General features: G+C 38.0%; 1 protein-coding gene and 1 non-coding gene across 2 annotated transcripts in view; one reads left to right on the plus strand and one right to left on the minus strand.

The window, feature by feature from the left end:
- The window catches only part of NIBAN1 (niban apoptosis regulator 1), a 152,272-nt gene that overhangs the window by 36,761 nt on the left and 91,301 nt on the right, over nucleotides 1-24,210 (plus strand). The window lies entirely within an intron of this gene.
- On the minus strand, nucleotides 5,908-5,980 carry TRNAM-CAU. The gene has a single exon. It is a non-coding gene; the product is annotated as a tRNA-Met (tRNA).

A 24,210-nucleotide genomic window follows, 5' to 3' on the forward strand; every position in this document is an offset into this window, starting at 1 on the left:
TTGACATCACTATTGTATACTTAACGCTCAAATGGTCACATTAATGTAAATGATTTTCTTCCAAGCACTAATTCTGAATTACCATTTGCACACCGGGTATTTTCTCCTGAAGATCTTCTCAGAAACACTCCCAGAAGCAGACATTGGGCACTGAAAATTTTAATTTATTCAGCATTTCCCAAATTCTATGTTAGAGTCTGGAGAGACAAAGACGAATAAGATAAATCCCTAGGCACCAGAGGTTTACAGTCAAGTGTGGGAGACAAGAGTTCTAAATATGCCGTAATAACAGTGGCCAGCACTTATTGAACATTGATCTTGGTAGATTTGGCGCTAAGCCAATCAAAGCACAGAAAAGTTAAGTAGCTTGCCTAAAGTCCTTTGGATGTCAAGGGGCAAAAGTAAGGGACTTAAATCCCAGTAGCCATTTTTAAATAACGTGTGATATATGCATTTAAAAATGTGCCCAGAGAGCTTTTGTGAGTTACAAAAAGGAAGCTTTAAATTCTACCTAAAAAGGTCAGAGAGGGCTTCCTAGAGGAAGTAATATTAGAATTGAGACCAGCAGAAGGAGAAAGGAGGGGAAGGAGGTGTTATGGGCCAAGGAACCTCAGTGAGAAGAGGCATGCTCTGACGGGTTGGTGGGGGGGCAGGGTATGAATAAAGGAGAAGCCTGGAGCTGATCACTTTCTGTCTTTCTGTTTATGTGGTTCTCTCTGCCTGAGATTTTTTTCTACCTTCATCTCTGCCATCACTTATTTCCCTGGGAAGTGTAACTCTCCTCTGTACTCTGAGAACCTTGTTATAACAGTTAGGTGGTCCCAGGGCAGTCTGCCTTGTACTGGGCGTGCTGTATCTCACCTCTGTCTCAGCACCAAATTGTGTTCTTTATAATTCTGTGGCTTCTCATACAGTTACATTTAATGGTAACCTACTACACATTTACTGAATATTGAATGATTGTTAATCAGGTCAAGAGAAGTAAAATTATTGGAAAAGTTGAATAAAAATAATCCATAATCCTTGTCAGATGGGATGGAGTCAGTTTATTTCAGGAGTAAATAAGCCAGTAGATATCTGATAATGTAACCCACTCTGAGTAACTCGATTTGGTTGCTGCAGCTAACTTTAAAAAAGTTTTTTCTTAATTTTTAAATTTATTTGTTTATTTGAGAGACAGAGCACAAGTAGGAGGAGGGGCAGAGAGGGAATAAGACACAGAATCTGAAGCAGGCTCCAGGCTCTGAGCTGTCAGCACAGAGCCCAACGCGGGGCTTGAACTCACAGACTGTGAGATCATGACCCCAGCCGAAGTTGGATGCTTAATGTAACTGACTGAGCCACCCAGGCACCCCTGTCGCAGCTAACTTTTACAGATACAGTTTATTAGCTGGCCACAGACAGTAGTCATGATTACTGGGGTGGTCACTGGGGTGAACCCTGAAATTCTCCCTCTAAAATTTCATTTATATTTGACATCTGGGGCCTGTCAGCACTCTGTCATTTCTCATTAGTGAAAAGAATGTTTTCACTTTAGAACTCCACCAGAATCCTTACATTTTTTAAGGAGAAAGCTTAACAGGATTTAAAAATACATTTATACTGACTTTGTTCTGTCAAAACAACCACTTGAAAGCTGAAAAATACGTTCAACATACTTTTGTATTTATGTCCCAGTTTGAATTTCTGTTTCGGTTCAAAAGGAAAGATTTCATTTGATTTTATCAGAAAGAAAGAAAACAGAGAGAGATACAGATGGAAGGAAAGAGGGGAGGAAGAAGGGAAAGAAGAAGGAAGGAAGGAAGGATGGAAGGAAGGAAGGAAAGAAGGAAGGAATCATAGTTGTTTTGATATCATACAGATGTAACTGGAGAATTTTGGAGACATCCTGATCTTCTTATTCTCCATTACCTGTCACAGACAACCCCCCCACTAAAAAATTCTAACTCCAAAATGTCTTGTCTTCTTGTCTTGTCCTCTTCCATGTCAGTGTCTGACTTCAAGCCTTTGTGAGCTTTTGCCAGGATCGTTACAGGTTGTAACAGAGTTCCCTAACTTTTGTTTTTCTGTGTACCCCAAACCATTCTTGACATGTTTGTGTAAATCAGAGCATGTCACTTCCCTGTTAGAAGTTCACCAAAGGCTCCCTGTTAACCTTATAACTGACTCCTGCCCACCTCTCTAGCCCCACCTCATGACCTTCTTTCCAGTTACCTTGAGCTTTTAGCTTTTGCCCGGACCGACTTGACAAACCTTTACGTGCCTGTCAAGTTTCAGTCCAAGCCTTACCTCTCTGTCAAGCTTCCCCAATTCTTTCAGGCTGGCTCAGATGCTCCTTACCACACTGCAGGAGCTTCGTATATGTTATACTACTTAGTTCTCCCAATAGCTGTTTAAAGTGGGTAGTCTGTGTCCCCTTGTTACAGGTAGGAAAAGTAAGGCCCAAGGAGCTTAAGTGATTTGCCTAAGGTCACACAGTAAGACACTAAGTGGCAAGTTGGGATTTGAACCCCATTCTTTGTGTTTCAAGAGCCTGAGCTCTCTCTGCTACACCTCCCTCTGTTGCCGTAGCTTCCCCCGACGCTGGTGTCGACTTTGTTATGGCATTCATCACAGGTACGTCTGCACTTACTGGGAACATCAGCCCACCTTTCCTCTATCTCCAAGGATTAATGCAGTGTCTGACTCATGACAGGCAGTTAAGAAATATTTCTTGAGATAATGAGTGAACCAAACAGTATCCAAACAATATACAAACTCTAACTGTCTGGGAGCAAATAATCTCACTTGATCTTTTCAGTGTGGTGGTATAGAGAAGCTGAAGAAGGTGAGACCTAGTGATGGTGACTTTTTGAAGTAGAAGGGCTTTTGGAGGACCTCCAGAACCATCTTAGGAAGGAGCTTTAAATCGGCTGCTGAAAGAAGTCAGGAATGAAGACCTACATGATTTTATTAGATTTTTGAATGTTTGTACTGCCTAACATTTATTCCTTCCTTAGGTCAACTTACAATTATTCCTTGGGGTGCCTGCGTGGCTCAGTCACTTAAGCGTCCAACTCTTGATTTCAGCTCAGGTCACGATCATACGGTTCATGAGTTCAAGCTCTGCATCGGGCTCTCTGTTGTTGGCGCAGAGCCTGCTTTGGCTCCTCTGTCTCCCTCTCTCTCTGCCCCTCCACCTTCCCCCAAAATGTTTTTTTAAACATTAGAAAAAATTTTAAACCCAGTCCTTATAAAGAAATGTCCCTATGCAAGTAACAAAGGGGCACAGGAGGAATAGGAATTGGATGGAGAAGAGTCTCACAGTGTGGCTTCCTGTGAGTTTCTTTATTTGAAAATATTTTGCGTTAACAGTTTACATTAACAGAAAATATTTTTATATTAAGGGTGGACTTTTGTTAACATGACTTGGGAGACTGAAGAATATCCCTAATCCCTGAAACCTGTAAAATGTTCACTTATTTAGAATAAGTTAAGGATCTTGAGAGGAAGTGATTAAATGCAATCACATGTGTCCTTATAAGAGAGAGGCAGAGGGAGATCACACACCTACACACACACATATGCGCGTGCGCGCACACACACACACACAAACAAGAAGTGTGGCCTTGATGACACCTTGATTTCATCTCAGTGACACGAATTTTAGAGTTCTGGCCTCTGTGATGGTGGGAGAATACGTTTCTATTATTGGAAGCAAATAATACGTTTCTATTATTTTTAAGTTTTTGGTAGTCTGTTACGGCAACCACAGGAAACTAGTACATAGTGAGAGACAGCAGTCTGGGAATATGATAAATATGAGACCCCACAAACAGAGAGCTCCCTGGGGTGGCTCTTCATCCCACTTACTCCGGAGAGCTTTCTACTTTCACTTTCCAGGGGATCAAAAATAGAGAGTGTCTGCATCTAGAACTGTACTCCCCAAATCTGTGAGCACTCCAGTGATTTTTCTCTCCCATGATCCGCTGCTCCCAGTGTCCGTCACGGCTCAGGCAGTGCATATATCCATTCCTTTTGCATGCATATGGCTTTCACTGCCTGGTGACGGAATCTTGGGAGCACAGCTATATTTGGATGAGGCCAGTTATAATTGGGCAAGCTCACGTTATTGAATTAGCTTAGCCTAAGTGTAACCTTTAAATAGATTCAACTCCCCTGTTTTTGTGTCTATCACAAGAGTAGGTTTGATTAGGAAATAGCTGTGATTCCTTCCAACTCTGAAATCCTGTCTCTCTGGTTAGTCTGTGTTTGCTTTCAACTGTGAGCCTATAGCCTTTCTCCCTGTGTAGCTTCTTCTCCTTCAAGACGCGAGCTGAGCTCTCTCTCAGCTACATAAGTTCCTAGAGAAGGAGGAATGTTTTTCTTTCTGGGTCCCAGGTCCCAGTCAAAGCTTAAAAAACAACCTTAGCTCTTGACTAATTTGGAATCCTTGGATTCGGACTTTGCAATTTACCTACCTAGGCTTTCTTTGGTCCTAGGTACTTACATCTCACCCAGCATTTGTGAACAGAGCATGATCAGACCAGTCTGAATTCTTGCAAACTCCTCTTCTCTTTTTCATATGTTTTTTTCTTTTAATACATTACCAGCGTGTTGCTTACTTTAGGCCTCAGTCGCAATCAGGTCAACATAGATTGTTTACCCTTTCATGGACCAGTGAGTTCTCAATGTCCCCACTTCTCACAATGTCGAGGAGGAGGCTGCTCTTAGACCCTCATCTCTGCATCATTATGAACCAGCATTGGCTGGCGTTCACCAGAATACTTGGAACACATTTTTTTTTGTAAACAAGTTTCGAGCACTTGCTCTAAGCCAGATATTTCATATAGTTGGTGTTCAAACTATACATTAGAATAAGTTTCGATTCTTATTAAAACAGGAATAAATAAAAATGAAAAATAGAAAATAAAGATAGAGAATAAATAAAAATAAAATATTGTCATTAAGAAGGCAAAATGGGGGCGCCTGGGTGGCTCAGTTGGTTGAGCGTCCAACTTCGGCTCAGATCATGATCTCACGGTTCGTGGGTTCGAGCCCCGCATCAGGCTCTGTGCTGACAGCTCAGAGCCTGGAGCCTGCTTCGGTTTTTGTGTCTCCCTCTCTCTCTGCCCCTCCCCCACTCACGCTCTGTCTCCCTCTGTCTCAAAATAAATAAACATTAAAAAAAAAAGCAAAATGATCACACAAACAATAGAATCACATAAATGCTGTTGAAATGTTGATGTAAAGAGCCCTGGATACAAAAACCAATAGACCTTGATTCTGATGCTGAACAGGACACTTGCCATGAATGTGAATTTATGAGCATTAGTTTTCTTATGTGCCTGGTGGGTCTATGGAGACTCTACTTGGTGAAGCTCTTGTATGGGTTACATAATGTAAATGTATGCAAATGTGCCCAATATTATCTCTGGTATATAGTGGGAGATTAGTACAAGATTCTTTAGTTGAAATAATACAAGAGAAGAAGATTTACAAGAAAGAGAGATCACAGGTATTTGAGGGGATCTAATGGGGCTTTGCAGAAGATATATTTAAGATAGGTCAGACTGGTGATTCCTCAGGGCAGGAACCTTCCAAATTACTTTTTTTATCCTTAGTATTGTGTACATAGACTGTGTTTAATATCCATTGAATTAATGGACTTCGAAGGATTATTAGGATTCTGAAGGGTTGAAATGGACTTGGAGAAAGGGCATTCTAGGTAGAGGGACATGGGAAGGTACTGGTCATGGTGGCAGAACAATAGTCTAGTTTGACGGGAATGTAGGGAAGTAGTAGAAGTAAGAGTAAAATGTAAGCTGGGAATATTTCATGGGTATTGGAAGGGTTTTCAGTGTTAAACTTGGCAGTTTGTATTTAATTCAGTCTAGTTACTTTTTTATTTTTTTTAAGTAGGCTTCATGCCCAATGTGGGGCTCAAACTCACAACCCTGAGATCATGAGTCACATGCTCTACCAACTGAACCAGCCAGGCATTTCCAGTCTAGTTACTTTTTAAAATTCCCCTGTGTAGGGGCACGTGGGTGACTCAGTTAAGTGTCTGACCTGATTTTGACTCAGGAAATGATCTTACGATTCAGTTCATGAGATCAAGCCCTGCATTGGACTCTGCCCTGATAGTCTGGAGCCTGCTTGGGATTCTCTCTCCCTCTCTCTTTGCCCCTGCCCCACTCTCTCTGTCTCTCAAAATAAAATAAAATAAAATAAAACAAACAAATAAATAAAATTCCTCTGTGTCCAAACAAATTTTGGACAGCATTTTTGTCATGTTTTCTGGGTTATTGAGAGTTTTCCATTGTAATTGCCATCTGATGTGTTTCTACTTTTGTTGGAAGGGTTTGGGCAGTCCTTGGTATGGATAAAGAGATGCCTTTTCTATATGCTATAGAAAACAGATATAAAGAGACTGGTGCTAAGAAGGAATAGAGAGGCAGATAAGTTTTTCTTTGATTATGCCCAGACTCTGTCTTTCTTAAATCCTATACCAAACATTAATAGCTTTCAAGACTCTTGAAAGACAAATCATAAAATTCAAGTCAAAGAAGCCAAATATTGAAGAGGAAAGAATTCATGATTTTTGGATGAAATTGGCGATCTGTAGCCACCAATAAAGTAGTCAAGTGTATTTGAACCTATGATTTTCCATAAGCTGGATTATTTGAAGGAATAATGCAAAATAGTTTTAGGGTTTTGAAGCAGTGTTGTCCATATTTCATTTTATAATTAGGTATTGTATTTCAAATATTAGTATTCCTGAGAGAGGTGATACTAAGAGGCAGAATCACCTGGGAAGTGTATTGAGCTATCTGGAGAGAAGGGTGCTGAAGACAAACTTGACTGTGGTATTTCACTGACTTGCATATGACCTCAATTATAAGGTCATATGTACCATTAAGAAAAAAAGTGCTGCCAACGATGTTTAACAATCATCCTGCATTACACCTGAATTGACCATCCTGGCTTATCATTGCTTTGACGTTTCTTGCATCTCTTCCGAGGTATCTGGCCCTTTTGCCTGCTTTCACTTGTACTGCTTGGCATGTGGTAGACAGTACTTTTCATGGATCTTTCTAACAAAATGCAACTCAACCTCCCCTATCTCTTGTTTAGATCCCATACAACCATTAACTGTTGCTTTGCAATCAAAGAGGGAATTGTGGTTATTTTTCCAAAGTTAAATATTTATTCCATTAATGTTAAATTTATCCTGCAACCGCATTCGCCTGCCTTTCTATTTACACAATAATTTTTGTTTTGATGTTGAATCAGTATAATCTTTTAAAGACATATAAAAATGGCAATGAAATCCAACACTAGCTATAAAACAAAGCCCAGTTAAGGTGACTGCAAAATGAATGGCTGTGACCAAGTTCATGCTCGTGGAACCAGGTCATAATAGCAAATTCATGGCAGACAATTGTAAGACCCCATTGATTATAAGACACACTCCCAATGTAGAATTGTTAAAATGTGGAGAAAATGTGCATTTGAGGAGCAAGGAAGCACATTTACATCAAAACGTGGCCAGAGACCCTCTTACCTCTTGCTGAAGTATTGCATCTATCACTAAAGACTAAATTAGTTGAGTCACATCCCCTTATGGTTCTGTTTTGCAGATGTGCATTAACATATGTCCTAAAAACATCGTGTACATTTGGTGACCACATTCCTCTTACCAAACAGCTCTGCCAGGAGGGAGGCTGAAGCCCTGAGCATCCATACCCTTAAACTTTGTTTCCCAAGTTGGTACCTGTATATTTATGTGTAGAGGCATCATACGCCTAATTTGCCCTTGCTCCCTTCCACCCATAATATGCACCAGTTAGGAGTTTATTCAATGGATGGTTTTGTGCTTTTCTTGTCTGATTGACTTCTTGCCAGTCCTCATTTAGTAGAGCATATCTTTCCGTGTACATACAGGAAAACCTGTGTTGAAATCACATAACTTACCTCCCCCCGAGTCAGTTTCATTCTTATCACTTTGAGCACGCTCATTTCAGGCATCCAGATACTGCAGAGTATATCCCCACAAACAGAGATGTGGGAAACCTGCCAAGAGAAATCAAACTGTCAGTTGTTTTATCGTACAGGAGGAAGGTTGATAGATACATCTATATTTTGGCAGCCTTGACTCTAAATTGAATGCAACTCAAACTTTCCTCTCAGTAGTCTGCCTAGAACTTCATCTCTGAAGACTCTTATTTCATTGCGGATCATTTGAAACATGGATATATTTGATTTTTACCCTACCCCTTTTCCTCCAGCCACTTACTGGTTAAAAAACAAAAACACAAACACTGAGCAGGACATTGTGAAAGAGGATAAAGAAAGGCCCAGAAAACTGGATAGTCCTGAAAAGTCTGCAGGAGACAAAATGTGAGAGAGATAGAGCTGTGGCTTTGGTCACTGAGCATGAAAGTGGACAACTTCAGCGGGACCTGGGTGTACAGATCCTGTGGATGTTCCCTGGACTTCTCTTGGGGTTGGAAGAGTTCTTGATTCCTGTTTTTTAAATATTACTCCTATTGCTATCTCTGGAGGTTTGCTTCTGCTCTCATCTGCTGGGGGTGGTCTCACAGCTAGTTAGAAGATGAAAAGTGATGGTGTTTTAAACACCAAACACAATGCTCAGTACAAGTGAGACAAATCTTCCTATTGGCATCTCGTGATAATCTAATCTAGCAGGTATACTCTTTAACACTTTTGACTAAGCATTCATGGAACTGACATATATTTTGTTTGTTTGTTAAATGTTTTTTTGTTTTTGAGAAAGAGAGAGAGAGCAGGGGAGGGGCAGAGAGAGACAGAGACAGAGGATCTGAAGTGGGCTCTGTGCTGACAGCAGAGAGCCTTATGTGGGGCTTGAATTCACAAACCTCGAGATCATGACCTTAGCTGAAGTCAGATGCTTAACCGACTGAGCTACCCAGGCACCCCCTGTTAGTTTGTTTTTAAAGTTTGTTTGTTTGTTTGTTTGTTTGTTTAGAGAATGAGTGGGGGAAGGGCAGAGAGAAAGGGAGAGAGAGAATCTCAAAAAGGCTCCACACTGTCAATGCAGAGTGCAGTGTGGGGCTGGAACTCATGAGAGATCATGACCTGAGCTGAAATCAAGAGTAAGATGCTCAACCAACTGAGCCACCCAGGTGCCCAGAAACATTTTAAATATTATGATTTTAGGGTAGTTGAATGTTTAAAAGGGAATAAAAGTAATTATTTATTAGATAGCCTTTTTTTTAATTGGGTTTTTGGAATGCTAAAAATATTTTGTATTTTATATCATGATCAAGTGTGGTTGTACAATTATAAACATTTGTCAAAACTCATTGAATTGTACTCTTGAAATTAGTGAATTTTATTGCGTGCAAATTATGCTTTAATAACACTGATTAAAAGAGTAAAGTATTTTGGGATTTAGAAAGGACTCACTAGAATTCCAAGGAGGGGACTTTCTATAGACAACCCATGACACCAAGGTCATAGTTGTGAGCAGAAATTACATTACACTGAATTGTTAAGGAAATGATGTTGTGTCATTGTATTTTACATGCTTATTATACTTCCCAGTATGTGTGAGATCTTTCCACAGTGACAGTTACTTGTACGTGTGCAGGTGAGTGGGACAGCAGCAAGGGCCTGGGGAAAATAAGGGAGTGAAGAAGGTAATCAGTGAGGATGGAGAGTGGGGGGGCCTGTTCCTTTTTCTACTTTGACCTGCATCAATTCATTTATTACAATTGTGTGCACATAATAAACATGTAATATATTTTGACAGAATCATGTGTTAAAATTGTAATATAGAAGCAAAAAAAATGAGAAAAATAATTAAGCCAAACTTGGTATTTTTATGTAATTACTGGTTCTTTAAAATTGGGACTATGTGTTTAAAATAACCCAAGCACAGAATTATAGTTGAGCTAAATCAATTGCTTATTTCAACTGTCTGAATGTTCTCAAAAATGATGGCAGAATTGATGCTTTTCCAGGGATTACTATTGATTACTACTACTCTTAAAATGATTGGATTGATTATGCCATGCTCTGCCAGTTAATGGGACACCTATTTGCCTTGATTTTTAAATACTAGTTTAATAATGCAGAATGGTTTTATATGTGTAGTTGTGTACTTTCTACCCAGGGTTTTTAAACCTTTACTAAGCAGGTTATTATTTGTCTGTACTGTTTCTCTGGAGAAAGTTTCTCTATTACCTATTTAAAAATACAGTATGTCTACAAAGCATAGCCCTTTATAAAAATAGAAGGGAAAAATTTCATCCATGGGCCTATTATTCAATGGTAACCACTGTTATTGTTTTAATATAGGTCCTTCCAGTCTTTTTTTCTCTGCCCATCTGGTTTTGTTTCTTTAACTTCTTTGTGATCTCTCTATAAAAGTCTATGTTCACTTTTCTGTTGGTGTTGCTTACTTTTATGATGTGCATTTTTACATGCTATGTTAGTTTCCTTTCACAAATATATTTTAATGTTTGCATTCAACTTAAAATATGCCATACTTTATTTCTAAGATCAGGAAATACATTACTTTTTTATGGAAGAAAATTTTTACTTGCTTCAACTTTTATATAACTTTAAAGTAGCAGATAAACTACCAAGTTTTATAACAGTTCAGATATCTAAGGTCAAAGTACTGAATTTTTAAAAATCCCAGATAGTTATATAATCAAAAGAAAGATATTCTTATTTTACATTTAAATTGTTTCCCTTTAGGGGCGCCTGGGTGGCTCGGTCAGTTGGGCATCTGACTTCGGCTCAGGTCATGATCTCATAGTTTGTGAGTTCAAGCCCCGTGTCGGGCTCAGTGCTAACAGTTCAGGGCCTGGAGCCTGCTTTGGATTCTGTGTCTCCCTTTCTCTTTGCCCCTCCCCCACTCACACTCTATTTCAAACCTGAAAATTAAGAAAAAAATAAAAAATAAATAAAATGTTTCCTTTATATTTTTAATGATTTAATGATTTACAAATATTTTGAGGGGAAATACAACTTCTTTCTTTTTGTTCTCTCTTGATTATCTTCTCAGTCTCTTTAAATAGCCATAAACGACTAATTGGTTGAGTTATGCATCTTTCTGATAATCTAGTCATGGGCTGAGTTTCTTTCTTAAGATAAAGCCCTTGATTTTCCATTTTTACCCATCTTGTGGGTTTCCTACTCTTCAATCCCCTCTTGTTGACGGCTCAAAACCACTTCCTCTTTCAAGTTTGCCTCATTTCCTGTCCATTCATTTTCCTGGCTTTGGTTGGCAGGTCTTATTTATTTAAAACCATAATATATATATATATATATATATATATATATATATGTGTATATGTATATATATATATATGTATATATATATATGAAAATAACTATATATGGTATATATAAGATATATGTGATATATATGTGTATATATTCTTTTCTTTCTTTCTAGTCCTGCATAACTGAGACAAAACTTTTCATTTTTCCTTCCTAAGGGAATTTCCTTCCATCTGGAGATTATTTTTGAGTATGTGTGGTTTAAAAACTTGTTTTTTGGTTATTGTTTAATGTTTGTTTTATTTATTTGTTTATCTAAAGATTATTAAAGAACCTGTGACTCATAGAAGGCATTGTGTATTCAGATATATTTTATGCTCATTACCTAGGATGTTTACAGAATGTCTTCCACCCCCCCCAGGAAGTTCAAAGGCAGCTGCTTTGTACACCTCACCTGCTGCCATTACCCAAATATAGACAAGTCCAAGCACCACAGACACCCTGCTCAGAAAACAGGAAAACAGATGACAAAATATCTCACTAATTTTCTTCTTAATGGTCTTTCTTTTAAAATTATTTCCAGCATAAATTTGAAACTTTTGTTTTTCTAATAGGTAGCAAATTTCCAATATTCACGCTGTTTAAACTCAATTCTTTCCCCCTTCATGCTGAGTTGGATTAAATCAACCAATTATTTTTGTGACATGTAAGCATGGTCTTAATCTATATGTTTACCTTACAACTTTCTTTGTAAATGTATAGTTTTGATGATTTGCTCCCAGTGGAACAGTAAAGCTCAGATTGGATTTAGAGAAAAGGAATAAAGTGTTCCTGCTATGAGCCCCAGGCTGCTGCGGGGTTAGTTTGATTCATCAACAGATGAGGACAGTCCAATTTGTACTAGGTATCTATTATCTATTTGTAGGGTTTCTTTCTTTCTTTCTTTCTTTCTTTCTTTCTTTCTTTCTTTCTTTCTTTCTTTCTTTCTTAGCTTTCATACTCAACATGGGCTTGAACTCACAACCCTGAGATCAAGAGTTGCATGCTCTACTGACTGAGCCAGCCAGGTGCCCCTGTACCAGATATCTAAACGCTTAAGATTACCTATTTATTTATTTATTTTTTTTGCAATTTGTCTCATACTTAATCAGTATATAGCTAAATATATTGCTTTCTGACAAATTATTATTTATTGAAAGCCTTCCCCTGATGAGGGGAAAATAAACTCATAGTATGAAAGAAACAGTTTTGGAATAGAGTTTTCTAAAGAATTATAAAGGTACTTACAGGTTTAAATGTTGGTATAAATGTTCTATTTGCTTTGCAAACTAATTTCCCATCTGCTTTTCCCTTAGTCCTGGGAAGAGACTAAGAACAGGTGGTAGAGATTGAGAAGATGGGCAGAGAAAATGCATCCAGTATAGAACTAATATTGCTAATATTGCAGTGTCAATCTAACATATATTTATCAAGGCATACTATGTGCCTGGTACTGACCTTTCTAGGATCTTAGGAGTCAGGGACAAGAAATGCACTTTCAATGAGCTATGGAGTTATTTAGCAATAGACAGTAGGAAATCTGTGACAGAATGTAGCAGAGGTTGGGATGGCAGACACGCATGTGAGAATCATTGGGGTGTATATAGCCTGTGCAGTGAGATTGTGTTTCCAGAAAGAGTGGCTGATTAAGAAGCATGTAGGAGGTGAGGAATCTGGAATACTGTTCAAGAGGTTTGATGGTGAAGGGAAAAAAAAGAGCGCAATTGCCTGAGAGGTAGGTGAGTACTTTCTTTTTCTTCAGAACTTGACCACATTTTGGGGCTTGAAGTAAAACCCAGTGAAAAGGAAGATAATGACAATCCAAGAAAAGGTGCATCATTGATGGGGTAAGCGTTTGGAGGAAGTGGATTGGGATGTCTTCCTTTTGAGACAGGCTGGAAAAAGGAAAAGTATAGTGGACAAGGGATGAACTTGAGAGTGGATAGGAGAGAATTAAGATGTATCTTTATTTTCTGGAAAGAGGAAGTCTTCTGGGAGTAAAGGGAGAGCAGGGAAGGGAGCCTGAGGATACTGATGAAGGTGCAGTAGTTGCTTTGGAGAGTGGACAAGGCAGTCACCGAGCATGAGAAAAGGCTTGCTAAATAGTGCTGAGTCCAGCCCAGTCTGGAGCTCATTTGTTTGTAGTGGAGCCAAACGGACAGCTTTGCTCTCTCTTCTGCACTGTTGGGACGCCTGCAGGGATGCTATTAAATACCAAACTGTCCTGATCATAAGACTCAACTGGAAGAATATATTGAGAAGACAGGATTTCCATTCAGTCTTAGTACATTCTCATTCAGTGGGTCTGAGGTAGGGAATAGAATTTTCTATTTTTCTAGATCCCTTAATTTTAAAAAAGAATATGTTGCAGTGACTACAAAAATTGTTTTAAAAGGAAGGCTTTTGATAAAAGGTACAGAAACTCAAGCTGAACCACACTAATTTAATGAATCCTTAATGAAACACAAATCTTGATGTTTTTATTTAATAATGGACTAATTATAGTTGGGAGCAAAAATGGCAAACAAAATCAGTTTACTCTATCCATATATTTTCCAGATCTGTTAACTAGGAATCTAAAGTCTTTTTCTAAACTGAAATAACCCATTTGATTTAATTCTCACATGTAATTAAAACGTGCCTTCATGTTGGGACTTAATAAACTCTAGAATGGCAATTGCATGGTATAATGAGGAATTTTAAAGTTTGTTGCAGAAGATATGATTGAGTACATAGAAAATCCAAGATAATTTAAAGATAAATTAATTTAAAGAGTTTTTTTTTCTTTTAAGTTTCTGGGTATAAAACAGTGTGGAGGTTCCTCAAAAAATTAAAAATAGATCTACTCTATGACCCAGCAATAGCACTGCTAGGAATTTACCCAAGGGATACAGGAGTACTGATGCATAGGGCTACTTGTACCCCAATGTTTATAGCAGCACTTTCAACAATAGCCAAATTATGGAAAGAGCCTAAATGTCCATCAACTGATGAATGGATAAAGAAATTGTGGTTTATATACACAATGGAATACTCTGTGGCAATGAGAAAGAATGAAATCTGGCCTTTTGTAGCAACGTGGATGGAACTGGAGGGTGTTATCTAAGTGAAATAAGTCATACAGAGAAAGACAGATACCATATGGTTTCACTCTTATGTGGATCCTGAGAAACTTAACAGAAGACCATGGGGGAGGGGAAGGAAAAAAAAAAGTTAGAGAGGGAGGGAGCCAAACCACAAGGGACTCTTAAAAACTGAGAACAAACTGAGGGTTGATGGGGGTGGGAGAGAGGAGAAAGTGGGTGATGGGCATTGAAGAGGGCACCTTTTGGGATGAGCACTGGGTGTTGTATGGAAACCAATTTGACAATAAATTTCATATATAAAAAAATAAAGTTTCTGCGTATAAGACAAACATATCGAAGTTAAGAGCTGGTAATCAATTAAAAATGTAAAAGAAAAAAGATTCCATTCATAAGAACAAGACAAATCCATATGAAATTGGGTTTAGGAATAAATCTAACAAATATGTGCAAAAATCTTCATGAATAAAAATGACAAAATGTCATCAAAGAGCATTAAAGAAGCCTTGACTAAATGAAGAGATATGCCATGCTAATGAATGAGAACAGGGCTGCTGTCTACAATGACTCAGGATGTTCATAGCAGGAGGCTCCTAACTAAAGAAGGGTTAGCAGAGGTCAAAACCAGCCTGAGCTGCATTCTTCACTCATGTGAGGCTGGCTGTAGGAAAGGGTAGCTTTCCCTAGTTTGCACGTAAATGCTGTCTGGGCTAGCAGCAATCTTAGATGGGAAGATTATATCATAAAACTATCAGCCTCATAATAATCACAGATTCACTGTTTTTCCAATCAAAATCCTGACATTATTTTTCTGTGGGACTTGACATAATTCACTCTATGGAAGAGCATTGGCTAAAGAATATCTAAGACAATTTGAAGAAGAACCAAGTGGGAAGACTTTACACTCCTGATGGCAGAAATTCTTATTTTTTTAAATGTTTATTTATCTTTGAGAGATAGAGTGGGGGAGGAGCAGAGAGAGAGGGAAACACAGAATCTGAGGTGGGCCCCAGGGTCTGAGCTGTCAGCACAGAGCCCAACATGGGGCTCGAACTCACAAAGCATGAGATCGTGACCTGAGTTGAAGTCAGATGCTTAACCAACTGAGACACCCAAGTGCCCCCAGAAATTCGTATTAACACTATAATAATTAAGACAGTATGGTACCAATAGCACAGGGATAGACAATAGACCAATGGAATAGACTAGAGAGCTCAAAAGCAACCTATTCAAATATGCAAACTTGGAATATATCAGAAATAGGCACATGTTGGAAGAAATGCAAAATAAATATTGCTGGAATAATTAGTTATCTGTAGGGTAAAGTATGGATTCATGGCTCATAATCCACACAGAAATTAATTCCAGGTTGTAAAAAGCCTTGTGCTAACATCCTTTTAGAAGAACATGAGGGAGAATATCATTATGAAGACAATAGCAAGGAAGGATTTCCTAAACCAGACACTAAAAACACAAACCAGAGAGAATAAGATAGTTACATCTGACTTCATTAAACTTTAAAACTGTTCTTCAACACTGTAATCCAAGGGAAAAGACAAGCCACAGATGGGGAAAAGACAACAGAAATGTTTTTATCTGAGAAGGATTCATACCTATGTATGTATCTTACTATGTACCTTACTATGTATCAGTAAGAAGAAGATGTATGGAGAAAGGATGTGAATTCATAGAATAAGAAACCTGACTGGCCAATAAATATATGGAAAAGTGCTCAACTCACTATTACTTTGATAAATGTAAATTAAGGTACCATTTTCTACAGATCAAAATAGACAAAAATGTATAAGTGGGACAATACTTAGAGTTTCTAAAGATGTGGGAGGAAGGAAGTTCTTATACGCTGCTGGTAGGGTGTGAATTACACAGCTTCCCCACCCCCCCCCCCCGGCTGCCGTCCCCCAGAGAGAAATTTGGCAATATCAAGTGCAGATGAAGATGCTCGCACTTTGCCCCAATATTCTATACATACACTCTAGAGAAACTAATACTTATGACCCATTTACATTCACAACAGCATTGATTAGAAGAGCAAAAGAGGAAATAAGTGAGAGGCCCATCAACAAGGAGACAGATAAATCGTGAGATGTGTTAGAAGTATAGATATCCGTTAAAATGAATATACTAGAAATACATATCACACATATACATGATATACATATACATGACATATACGTGATCTACCTATCTGTCTTAAGCAAGCTGCAGAATGACAGGCAAAGTTGTCAGAAAATATGCATAACAATGCTATTAGCTATACATGGATATATGTATTGATATTTACCTATGTTGTAAGAATCTAAAATGACTTATAGGAATAAATACCGCTTTGAGTATAGTGGTGCCTAGTCATGTTGTGGGGCAGGGTAGAGGGGGCTACAGATGTGGCTGTAATGTTTTGTTTAATCTTTTGTTAGCAAATATGGTATATGTTAAGATTTTGTTTAGCTGGATGGTAGGAATATATATTCTTCACTTTATGTTCTATATGCTTGAAATAGTTCATAATTAAAGAAAACACAGACATAGGCAAAACCTTCTTATTAGTGGCAACACATCTCATCTCTTGACTCATATAAAGTAGGAAACAGAGAAGAGAGCAGAAAAACTTTGTTGAAGACATTTCAGATATCATGTGGATGATAGGCCTGGTTCACAGCAGTACCTTTTAACCTTGATTTGGTACAAAACACATTCTTAATCAGTAAATAAGAAAATCTACCTAATTAGTGCATTTCCCAGGGAGCCTTATGTTATTAGTCAGCAAAGACTGTAGCTTTAATTGAAACAGTGATGCCATTTAATTGGAACACCTGAATGAGATTAAGGGGTGCTCAGTTAAGGTCAATTCGTTTCCCCTGTGCCCAGAGCCTTGTTGGGTCTCTGCCTTCTTGCTGGCAACTTCTGCCAATTGGGATGTATCTGAGCCAAATGCTTTTACTGTCCTTCATAAATCATTTAATGGAATGTTTTAAATACAGATTCCATGTATTTCCGAATGTATTCTGAAAGACATTGGCATGCTGATTGTACTGATAAATTTAGAACTCATTATATTGAAGCACTAGACATTTGCATTGCTTTTAATTTGTTACTGACCCAACGGTTTAATATGTATAGATTAAATGAAATAAATTAGTAATTGTTTTGGGACTCAATAATGTATTTGGTTGGTTATATCTGTATTAGTCAGGGTTCTCCAGAGAAACAGAACCAACAGAAGAAAGAGAGAGATATTTTTTTAAATAAGGAATTTGGAAAAAAATAAAATAAAAATAAGGAAAGGAATTGGCTCATGGGATTATGGAAGCTGATGAGTCCCAAGATCTGAGGTCAGCAAGGTGGAGACCCAGAAGAGCTGAAGGCTAGCTCCACTATGAAAGCCAGCATGCTAGAAGCCCAGGAAGAGACAATGTTTCAGTCCAAGTTGAAAGGCAAAAACAAAAACAAAAACAAAAACAAAAACAAACAATGTCCCAGCTCAGGGAAGCTAGAAAGAAGGAAATTCCCTCTTGCTCAACCTTTTTGTTTTATTCAGGCTTTCAACGGATTGGATGAGGCCCACCCAACATTGGGGATGGCAATCTTCATTTTTTATTTACCTATTCAAATATTAACCTCATCCAGAAACACCCTCACCGACACATCCAGAGTATCTGGGCACCCCATGGCTCAGTAAAGTTGACACACAAAATTGGCCATAACAAAAATCTTTCTACTCAAATTTAAGATCATTTCACAAGGCTTCCTGACAATATGGTTTTTATTACCAAAGATTATTTACATTCCTCCATTAATAAAAAAAGGAGTGCTTGAATTCTTCTATAAAAATCAATGTAGTATTTAGTAGAAAGAAAAACTGCTAAAAACACTGACACTGACTGGGGTGCCTGGGTGGCTCAGTTGGTTAAGCGTTTGACTTTGGCTCAGGTCATGATCTCACTACTTATGAGTTCGAGCCCCACATCAGGCTCTATGCTGACAGCTTGGAGCCTGGGACTTGCTTCAGATTCTGTTTCTGTCTCTCTGCCCCTCCTCTGCACTATCTCTCTGTCTCTCAAATATAAAATAAAACATTTTTAAAAATTGACATTATTTAAAAAACTTTTTTTAATGTTTATTTATTTTTGAGAGAGAAAGAGAGGTGAGCAGGGGAGGGTTAGAGAGAGAGGGAGACACAGAATCCGAAGCAGGCTCCAGACTCTTAGCTGTCAGCAGAGAGCCTGATGTGGGGCTTGAACTCACGACCCGTGAGATCATGACTTGAGCCAAAGTCAGATGCTTAGACTGAGCCATCCAGGTGCCCCCCAAAATTGACATTGATTTAAAAAAACATTTTACAAATGTTCTGTTACTCAGTAGTTTTATGACCACGGGACAATTAATTTCTTGATCTGAAAATAGGAGGACATTGGAATTTATTATTATGATCCCACCTAGCTCTGGAGGTCTGTAACTTTGATCTTTTCATTAATATGTGGAAGTTGGAATGTGATTGGCATTGGCATATCTGTGCTACCGTCCAGATGAACTCAAGTTGCTTTCTTAGGGATATTGTGGAAGGCAGTCCCAGTTATTTATAGTTCTTTTTCATATTTAATTTCCTTGGTGCCTGTAATGACTAGTTAGAGTAAATGAATCTCACCTGTGAGGACTGGACTCCAAACAGAGCTAAACTTAGAAAGTTTCAGGACATTTGTTAAGGACCATGTAAAATCACTTTATAGAAGAGCAATTTCCATAGAAAAAATGGGGTTTCCATAGAACTTGATACTATCTAAATAGTTATTTCTATTAGAGAGTTAATGGGCCTTTTTCTGTCTCCTTTTTTAGAGCATCACATATAATCGCTTTGGATAATTTTTCACTAATGTACATTACACAAGAATATTTTAATTTTGTGATTAACTATTTTGCTGGCAACAGATTGTCAAAAAAGCATGTGATGAGCTATATTTTAGACTGTGCTAGATCTGACTTTATTATTGGAGATACTTGGGTTGTTATCAAGAAAATTGTATTCAGAGGACACAGTGCCTGACTGAATTAAGTGGATAGGAATGAGAACCATTTTGGCAGTTCTTAAATTCTTGTGAGGATAAGTTAGAGCATGCTAAAATAATTTTCACTAATGAGTACTTTATCTGCCTTGTAAATAGTTTCAGAAAGTTAGCTAGCCTACAGAAATGTTGACTAGTTTATGAAGTTCTACCTGCACCTTCCTAAGCCTAGCATTATCATCTTTCATTTTCCTAGCCAAGTCACTCCTACTTATCATTACCCATATACCCAGACTAACAAAACATGTATCTGGGCCCCAAATACAGTTCTCTAAAAAATGCACTTTTTTTACACGAATGGTATAGATTCTTGAGAGACAAGTAGAAACTATAGTAGAAAGCATTTCAAGCAAATATACTTCTGTGTGAGGAAAAGAAAAATGGAATGAAAGAAAAAAAGAATATAATTAGGAAAATAAAGAGAAACCTGGAAGAGACACCAGGACCTATTGTGTTGGAAGGGGAATCACTTAGTAAAATTCCTAGGCTTGTTGCCTGGTTTATTTTAAGTCTGGCCTGATTTCTTTTAATGTGCATATTGTGTTCATTTATACGGTTGCAATCTCAAAGCAAAGGATATTTTCAGGATTCTGGAATAATCTGAGAGCCTCTGATAAAATATGTGCAAAAAATTTTAATAACTATAATTAGACTCAAAAGGAGCAAAGGAAATCTCATTTCAGTTTGTGAATTTCTGCTATGTATTTCTTCAAAACCAAAAAAGGCTGTCTAATGGGCAACCATGATTCCTTCTGAATTCATACTTCTTGTGATGCTTTCTGAAAAAGTAGCTGTGTCAGATGGGTTTAATTTTATTTTTCACACACTTCCCTCTCATATTTATGAGGAAAAAGACAGCCAATCTGCAGCTTCCTTTGGGGACATTAGACAGCTTAGAGAAGTGGCAAAATAAACAAGATTTATTCTCATCAGATGTGTCATGGGAAAATTGGAAGCATGCTGTGAGGTAATGGCAAAATAATCTTGAAAATTTCCAAGCACGTTTTTCCAAATGAAATGAAATTTAAAGTTAGCTTTCATCTAATTATGGCTAAAGAAAAATGCGTACATAAAAATACAGGTATATTTATATACATATCTATCTTCCAACAATACTATTATAATTTCTTCCTCTAAAAAAAGAGGAGGGCAGACTTAAGGTCTCAAAGTTCTAGAAAGCTGTTCACTGGAATAGCTGACCACAGGGATTTTAAATTTTCCCTTGGATAAGGTAATGGGCATTGGAATGTATAGCACGGTAGTGTTTTTCCCTTTCTTGGTGTCTCCTCCATTTCTCTTACTTTTATTAACCTGTGAGGGTATTGTTCTACCAAATCCCTAGTATAGATGGGCACCTTAATTTATTTCAGTGCTGTGGCCACTTGTAGAAAACATTGTTCTTATTTCTGCTGTTAACCTTCAAAATAAAGCTGCCAGTTATTTTACCAGAAAAATATGGGTTTTATTCAGGAATAGCAGAGAATTGCAATCTGGGACAAGCAAGCTATGGCAAAATCATAAGCAAATCCACTGAACAAAGGGGAGAGGAACACTTTTTTATAGAGGTAAAGGGCAAGTTGGGAAGGCTGTCATAAACAAAAAATCCAATTGGAGTAAACTGGGAGTGGAAGTAGAGTGGTTTTTCATTGGCTGAGTTGTGACTTTCTCCCATTGGCGGGGCTATTGCTAGGGGAGGAGGAAAGCTTTTCTTCTTCCTGTTGGGATAGTAAAGTAGTATCCATCAGCTAGGTCCATCTATTCCTATTGGATTTGCAATTAATGAAGAATGGTAGGGTGTGAGAGTTCCCCTGCCAAACCTCCTGACTCCGTTTTAGTTAGGTTTTCCTTTTTGAATTTTCACACTGTTCACCCACTGGAGTTGGTGTCTGGCCCTTACATAGCATCTGTAAGTACATGTGGATTCATGGAATGCTCTTAACAGGTCAAGCTTTGTGGCCGTATTAAAGATACTGGGCCCATTTTTAGAACAGGGATTGCAAAAACTTGAAGGTCTTTAACAGTGCAAAGGCAAATATAGTGCAAGCCTAACTCAGAGTTTTGGATCTCTATGAGTTTTGGAAACGAGGAAACTGTTCTTTGTTTATTCCTAAGCATGTCTGTTTTCTATCCAGAGGGTCCTGGCATGATTTTGAAATATTTAATATAAGCTCTTGGGAGAGTTCTATGTTTCTCTTCTGTGGATTAATATCTGAAGTAAATCATAGAGAACATAAGTTGGTTTATATATTTCTTGTTTTTAACACAAAGTAGAGTTCCTGCCAGATAAATTTCAGAGAGTTGATGGGATTAAGGCTGCCCATGAAGAATTTTTTACTTTTCCTATGGAATCTGTTCAAAAACATCACTGTGCTTAAGCACACACACACACACACACACACACACACACACACACACACCATTTAGTTCAATTATGGAGAATCCAATTTATCCCCATTCTCTAAGGCATTTACTGGAAGAGAGAGTCCTTGGGCATTATTCTGTGTAATTAGATTTTTGCACCTTTGTATTGTGAATTGGGATTTCTGATTTCTCCACCCTAAGGTGCACAGTGATGATGCTCAGAAGTCTGAAACTATAACTGATGTTATAATTCATCAGGACTTTTAAACTTTTATAATTTAAGAAACTCTGGGGGAAAAACAATAGTGGGTATTATACTCTATTTTATAAATATTTAAAATATTTTTTAGAGCTACTTCTCTTATTCCCCCAAATTAATCTTTTTTTGTGTGTAATGTTTATTTATTATTGAGAGACAGAGACAGAGTGCTAGTGTGGAAGGGGCAGAGAGAGAGAGAGGGAGACACAGAACCCGAGGCAGGCTCCAGGCTCTGAGCTAGCACAGAGCCCGACACGGGGCTTGAACCCACAGGCCGTGAGATCATGACCTGAGCCGAAGTTGGATGCTTAACTGACTGAGCCACCCAGGTGTCCCTCCCCCCCAAATTAATCTTCACCAGAAACCTCAACAGTGTTTACGAAAATGTGTCAAAGGCTTAATTAATCCTCTTCTAATGTCTGGATTTGGCTCGGTTTTCAGGAAATAGCCACTTTGTTAAAATAAATCCATTTTTTCTTTCTTTTTTTTTTTTTTTTTTCAATGTTTTTATTTATTTTTGGGACAGAGAGAGACAGAGCATGAACGGGGGAGGGGCAGAGAGAGAGGGAGACACAGAATCGGAAACAGGCTCCAGGCTCCGAGCCATCAGCCCAGAGCCTGACGCGGGGCTCGAACTCACGGACCGCGAGATCATGACCTGGCTGAAGTCGGACGCTTAACCGACTGCGCCACCCAGGCGCCCCATAAATCCATTTTTTAAAAATGTTTGTATTTTTCTTCTTCATAGTAACAATAAAAATGTGACATCTGAAAATAGCGATTTTTGGAAGGTAATATAGGAAAAAAAAACCAAAGATGAAATGTTAAGTAAATAAAACTGGGCACAAAATATAACATTCTCAAACTATTAAAAAATAATTATAAAAAATATTAGAAGGAAATATAGCAAAATAATGTTTGGATTGTTTATATCTTTCACTACCTATCAGCTGTCTTTCTAAAAGTATTTGAAGCAGGGATAAATATATTTCAGAGAAGATTTTAGAACAGGTTATAGTTGTATTGACAGTGCAGATGATGGGAAAACTAGAAATAATCCACTATAAACAGTATCTTTCAAGAAAGAAAACTAGTGATAAAGACTAGATTTAAGTTGAATTACTACAGATCTGGAAGGTTAGCAAAAAAACTTCTAGAATAAAAAAATATACAAATCTATTCAGACTTCATGTAAGTTTTACCTAGACACTTATATACTTCCCATGATTACAGACTGGTCAAGAAAAATAAACAAACTAAGGAAGGTGTTTGTTCGTAAATAATTCTCCACATCTAATTTCATGGACAAAATTCATCTAAAAGTTTAAAAGGAATTAATCAGGGGGCGCTTGGGTGGCTCAATCAGTTAAGCATCTGCCTTTGGCTCAGGTCGTGATCTCATGATTGATGAGTTTGAGCCTCTTGTCGGGCTCTGTGCTGACAGCTCAGAGCCCAGAGCCTGCTTCTGACTCTGTGTCTCTCCCCGCCCCCCTCTCCCTCCCCTGTTTGTACTCTCTTTCACACTCAAAAATGAATAAACATTAAAAAAAATTTTTTTTGAAAAGGAGTTAATCAGTAAGAGTCTTATTTTTTTTTTCAAAAAACAAATGAGTTGAGCTTTGAAAGTGTATATTTTTAATAACAAATATTCAAGCTGAGAATTGGGCCTTTCTCCTTTCTGGGGACATTGGCATGGGTTTCAAGATTATGATGCATTGTACTTTGCTTTATTCTTAAATATTTACTCAACCATTCTTTCATTCATTCAACAAATATTTGCTAAGTACATAAATACAGTATATACCCTTGGAGGAGAGATTAGCTATATTTAAACAGCTGTAGCAAAGTGGAGCACAGTTTTGGGAGAACACAAACGAAGGTGAGATTGTTTCCACCTGGGGAGAGTCAAAAAAGCCTCTGTTGGGGTTGGAATTTCCATCTGGGCTTGAAGGCTCTGAAAGTGACTGGCAGGGCGTTTAGCGGGAGAAAGGAGGGGTGAAAGCGTGTACAGGGGGCAAGGAGATTTCATTTGAGTAGGAGAGGTAGAAAATAAAGACAATTGAGACCAGATCACAGGGCCTTTGGTACTGGGCTAAGTGGTTACTACTCTGGGCAATGGGGAACTGTTGAA

The sequence above is a fragment of the Prionailurus bengalensis genome, chromosome E4 (genome assembly GCF_016509475.1).
Source record: "Prionailurus bengalensis isolate Pbe53 chromosome E4, Fcat_Pben_1.1_paternal_pri, whole genome shotgun sequence".
Lineage (NCBI taxonomy): Eukaryota > Metazoa > Chordata > Mammalia > Carnivora > Felidae > Prionailurus > Prionailurus bengalensis.